This window comes from Emys orbicularis, chromosome 7, assembly GCF_028017835.1.
Source record: "Emys orbicularis isolate rEmyOrb1 chromosome 7, rEmyOrb1.hap1, whole genome shotgun sequence".
Lineage (NCBI taxonomy): Eukaryota > Metazoa > Chordata > Testudines > Emydidae > Emys > Emys orbicularis.
Genome location: NC_088689.1, coordinates 116,668,222 through 116,674,221, shown reverse-complemented (window position 1 = coordinate 116,674,221; position 6,000 = coordinate 116,668,222).

Here is a 6,000-nt window from a genome sequence, read left to right as displayed (position 1 = left end):
ATGGATGCTGGCCATTGGGCCACACTGCCCTGATACTTGGGGCGAGCTGCAAGGACTCTAGCCGCTAGGCCGCACAACCCAACTTGTGAGGGAGATTGCACGGACTCTGGCCATTAGGCCACACTGTTCCAACGTGGTGAGCTATTTATATGGACCCTGGCCATTGGGCCACACCGTCCTGACACTCAGGACGGGTTACCGGGACTCTGTCTGCTAGGCCGCACTACCCCACCTGCAAGGGGGGGGGGGTTATGGACTCTAGCCATTGGGCTGTACTGCTCCAACGCTGGGAGCGATTTACAGGGACTGTATCTGTTAGGGCCCACTACCCCGGCCAAGGGGTGATTGTGGAGAAGCAGGCCATTAGGCCGCATCAGGCCGCTCACAGAGAGGCGAATGCGAGAACTTGTGAGTGACGAGGTTCCGACACCCCATCCCACCCCTGCCACAAAGGGGCGGTGTGGTGCCAGGCCCGCCACACCTTCACATTACAGTTATTCATTTATACTGCTTTTTGTGCTGGGCAGATATGGGATACATTTGTCAGCCTAGTCACACGCTGTGTGCAAATTACTCCTTAAGAATAGTCTCAAAAGTCCCAACAAAACATTGATATTGATACAGAACAGAAATTCACGAAAACAGAAAATACCCATTAGGTGTAGTAGAGTGATGGGTGTTTGTCTCACCAGATAACAGTGTAGTTTTATGTTGTTACTGTAAAGCATCACTTTAAAAAAGTGTTCTGGGAAACTTCAGCCATTCTGCATCTCCAAGAAGGGATGACTAGGCTGACTTACCTACAGGGCAAGAGAGAGAGAGAGAGAGAGAGAGAGAGATTCCATAATGTTCCTGTTGTGCAACTTTTGTGTCTGTTTTCAAGATTCATTTATTCCACCAGACAGGTGTGACACATCTTGGAGCCCTTTGAATACTTTGCATTCTGTAATCCTCTGCCTAAAACTGCCAACATACATATTTCACCTGAGGACATTCAACTGCTGCAAGGAACTGAAAATAGCCAGAAAGCTTTGCAAGAATTGTAAGACAAGCCAAGACTCTGTTTTCTATTCCTGTTACACACACTGTGCATTTAAATAAGTGTAACCAAGAGTGGCACCAAGTGGATAAGATAGCTTGTAGTCAGAGTGCATCTCATTTATCTCCACAATACGGAGGGAGATAATTGGTTGGTTTTTTTTTTTTAAATGGTTTAGTTTCTCTATGAATTCATGCAACATAGAACTAGTTTTGACCTTTAAGGTTTCAACAAAAGGTTCAACTTCCAGCTCTGTTTTTGTTTTTTATTCCTCTCCCTTAGCATCTCAAAAAACAGGCTCATAATGATCTCATCTAATAAGTCCCAGTATCAGAGAAGAAAATAGTTGCATAACAAGCGATAATTTCCCCCTTCCTCGTGCTCAACTTCAGTGGCTTACAATTAGGACCACTGAATACAACAGCTAAACAGGAGAGATGCCTAATAACATTCTTTCACCTTAAAATAAAGCTGTTCCACCACTATGTTAGGAAATCTCACCCAGCTTTGTGCAAAGAAACTGAAGTCGGGTAAAATATAAGCCTCTTGCAACACATTAAAAATCAAGAATATTTTAACTAAATTTAATCGTACAGTTGGATATTCTTTTTTGGCATATAGCCTCAGCCTCCAGCTTCTCTTCTGAGCCTATCCTTTAAAAAAAAAAAAAAAAAATCTGAAATGTGTTAACAGGAAGTAGTAATATTAAAATTTAGCCTCAGATAAGCACATAAACTGCTTTTAAGAAAGGACTCAAGTACAAAACAGGTTGGTTTTGGATTTTAGTTTTGTTTTTTATTGTCATAATTATATACAGCAGGGGTTCTCATGCTTAATTGCACCGTGACTCCCTTCTGACAACAAAAATTGCTACACGACCCGAGGGGGGGGGGGTACCAAAGCCTGAGCAGCCCAAGGCCTGCCACCCTGAGGGGAGGGGTCAAAGCCAAAGCACCACTGCCCCCCCGTAGGAGGAGCTGAAGCCCTCAGGCTTCGGCCCCAGACAGTGGGGCGTGGGCTTTGGCTTAGCCAGCTCTGGCAACCCCATTAAAACAGGGTTGCGACCCACTTTGGGGTCCCGACCCACAGTTTGAGAACCACTGATATACGGCATTTCTCACCCAGGAGAATGCCCAATTTGTTTGGTTTTTTTTAAAGTGTTTAAGTTACTCTCTGAGGCAACATTTGCTCATTGCCAAGCTTAACAACAAGTGAGTACACACTACATCACTTCAGAACAGATATCTATTAACCAAACATTATTGCATAATTAACTGCTACTGGGGTGGTGGTTTGTTTATTTGTTTTTGTTACTAGCACAAAAACTAGAAGTGATTTGGGGGACTTGAAAACTCCATCAATATATCATTCTTCTTGGTCCATCATTTAAGGTTAGTTTCAGAGCGTTGAAGTATAGGGTTAATCTAAGAGCAGTGGTTAATGTGCATCATACTGCCACCAGTTTTCAATTTTCATAAAACAGACACCAAATGTTACAGATTATTACTCAGGCTGTCTGCGTAAGAGACAATCAAGATAAAGACTGACAGAATACTTTGGCAAGAGAATATACAGAAATTCACCTTATGCCTTCTTGCTCTATGGAAAAGTCCTGCAGTCTTCAACAGACGTAATAGGGTTCTATGAAATTTAACAGAAGCATTCTTTTCAATTGTTGAATTCTACTGGGCTTTCAATAAGGTTGATATACATACACCAGGACTGAGAAATAAGTTTCTTGCATTTCCAAATCTTTTCAAGGTAAATTGTAATAAAAAGTAAATGAAGTGGAAACAAATGAATAAGATTGTATCGAAGTCACAAAATCATAGTTTAGAGATGGAATCTAGAGACTTGTTAGTAGATCTAGTTGGAAAATGTTCTCCTTTCCAAAAGGACTTTTTTTTTTTTTTTTTTGGACAAAGTGAAAACAGTTGTCCAAAAATTGAAAAACTATTGAACAAAAAACAAACAAAAAAATATTTAAATTGTTTGTAGGAAACTTTTTACAAAGTTTGATTTTTAGCAAACACACCAATTTCTGTCCAAAAATAGTTTTGATGAAAATTTTTTTACCATTGCCACTTTTAATCCATCTCCTTGCCAGCACAGGATTGGTCCATTAGGTGTTTTGTCCAATCTTGTTTAAAATGTGTCAAGCAGTGAGACTTCAACTGCTCATAGGAAATTATTCCTCAGGATTCCACTAGGAAATTTTGCCTGTGTAGTAGAGTTTTTGTTAAACAAACCAACCAGTATTTCTGTACTGTAGCCCTAGGGTAGACATGGTGACACCTGCATAAGGGTGCTTTTGCCAATAGAGTTTATTTTGTTCAGGGAACCAGTAGAAACTTCACAGGCAAAAACTTTTCTAGTGTAGACGTGGCCTAATAGATCTCACCCATCAGGAATATTTATTTGATATCCAGCCTCAGTTTTCCTTTTTTTGAATCCCATTACTCCTACTTGTATCACCTTTTATAATAGCCAAAATAATTCTTCTTCCTCCAGACTGTTCACAGATATTTGGAAGTTGTAAATTCCCTAAAGTGAGGAAATGGGAATTACCCCTAATATTTTATGCCCCCCGAGTGTGCCCTATATTTTACATGGCAACCCAGGGCAGGGAGAGAAGGACTGTTTGCTCTCAAGGCAGGATAAGAGAATAGGCATGAATGTCATTTAGCTGTCTGAGCTTGAATGAGTCATTGAAAAAAGACTGGTTGAGGCTGACCTCCTATGAGAGAGAGAGAGAGAGAGAGAGAGAGAGAGAGAGAGAGAGAGAGAGAGAGAGAGAGAGAGATTTCCCCACCTCTCAGCAGGGAAGCTGAGCAAAAAAAATCCCAGCTTGAGAACAAAGGACTGGAAAGATGGCGGGTGGGGGGGCGGGGATACTCAGAGTTAACTGCTACAAGGGAGTCGGGGACCCTGGGAAACCGCCCTAGGAGGTCAGACAGAACCTGAACATGGGCTGCGCTGCAGTTGAGCAAGGCTCTCGGCTAACCAAAATGGATTTGGATTATGCTTTAACGTTAATTTTTCTATGCTAATTTAAGGACTTCCTAGGCTGTGTTCCAGTTGACTGATAAACCTGACTGTTTTGACAACGCTGTTTGAGTGTCACTGAAAATGCTTGGTAATCCCTGAAGTGCCTACAGGCCTCTATCAGAAGTCTCTCTCAGTTGGACTCGCTGAACAGAGCTTCTGGTGTGAAGCAGGAATGTTGGAGCCCCAGAAGTTCAGTCTTAGGAAGCTGTGAGGCCTACCCTGAGGGAAGAGTGGGGGTCTGAAACACTGAAGGGGTTCCTCCTAGAGAGAGTTCCAAAGCCGGGGCATAGCACCAATCCTGTGCAGTAAGTTGTCATTTACTTAAACTATACATATTTGGATCTTTTAATCATTCCCTGTAAGTCAGTCGCCCAGTATCTCAACCATTCTTGTTGTTTTGTATTAAACTCCTTCCCAGTTTGTCACTCCTTCTGATCAGAACTGGAGCCCCACACGAGGTTTTTTTTTTTTTTAAGCCCACTCCTGTCCAGCCCTGCAATATCCACTCCCACTTGCTCCTGCATAGTTTCTTGCATTTTTATCCCATTTCCACCCCCAAAAACCTTAGATCCCACAAAACCCACAAGAGAGAGATTCTCCAGTGCTATTAAAAGGGTCAGTTTATGTAAATATTTTGACATGGCTTAAGCAAGATTTGTTTTATTCTTCTAGTGGTTAAAAACCAAATTCAGACCACTTTTACTACTAAAAGAATAAAACAAATCTTGCTTAAGCCAGGTAAAAATACTTTAATTCCTGTTGTAATAAGCATCAAATCTCTCTTTTTATCCCTTGTTTAAATTTAAAGTTTTCAACTGTTTTCCTGCAAATTACCACATTCTGGGTTTTTTGCCCACCCAATTCCGCCTGCAACAAAGTACATTTTACCCACTTCCACTCTTACGGCAGCAGGTCCTGCAGGACCCGCGGGATCCTAGTCCTGCTGCAGGGCTCTGCTCTGAACTGGAAACATTCCAGGTGGCATGGCCCCAAACCCATGTAGAAAGGGACCTAAATTCATTACAAATTTTAAAGCATTGCATCTTCAGTGACTGAGATTGTATGAGCTGTTGCTAAAGTTAAACAAAGTAAATATTTCTGTAATAATTTCAGAACACAGAGGGTCAACCAGCATTATAACTTATAAAATGAAGGCCAAGTACTGTTCTCCTTTGCACTTTTGGAACTCCAGTGACTACAATAGGATTGCATTTTAAGAGACCAGAATTTAACCTCAAATGTATTCACCAAACATCCAATGGTCCAAATTCTCCCTTCAGACACACAATTAACTCCAATCAAAATCAAACTCAATGAATGTTGCCCTCAAATAAGCAAGAGTGCAAGTTGGCTTGAGTAATTAAAAACTAAGCTGTTTAAAAACCAAGAATAAAACCCAAAAGCATGCAGAAAATAAGGTCTAAATTCCAGCCTTCTGATTTCAGTGGAAGCCACGCACTTCCAAGAGCAGATTTTGGCTGCACGGTACTAGTTTTTAACTTGCTGAGCAGTTCTATGAGAACCACCTTTGCCATCAAATCTTGACCCTGAAAGTCTGTTCTCCCTATGTTTATAGAATGCCCACTGATGTCAGAGTTTTGCCTTAAACTTGATTATAAGCTATTATATCTAATGACTCAGTGATTCCCTTAGAGTATTGTGAAGATGGCAAGCACAGACACATTCAGCGTTCCACATACTGCACTTGGTTTAACAACCAACTTTCCCAAACAGCACAGCGCAGCCACGAACTACTACCTCCCATCCCCCCAGTGTCCAACTCTACAATGGTCACACATGAGACATCTGCAAAGAAAGGGCTATAGGAGAGCTGGTTTCCTGAAATTTTGCCTCACAGTATCCCACTGTGGCCAGGAGGACAAGTTGCAGCTTCTGCCCACCACATGGGACAC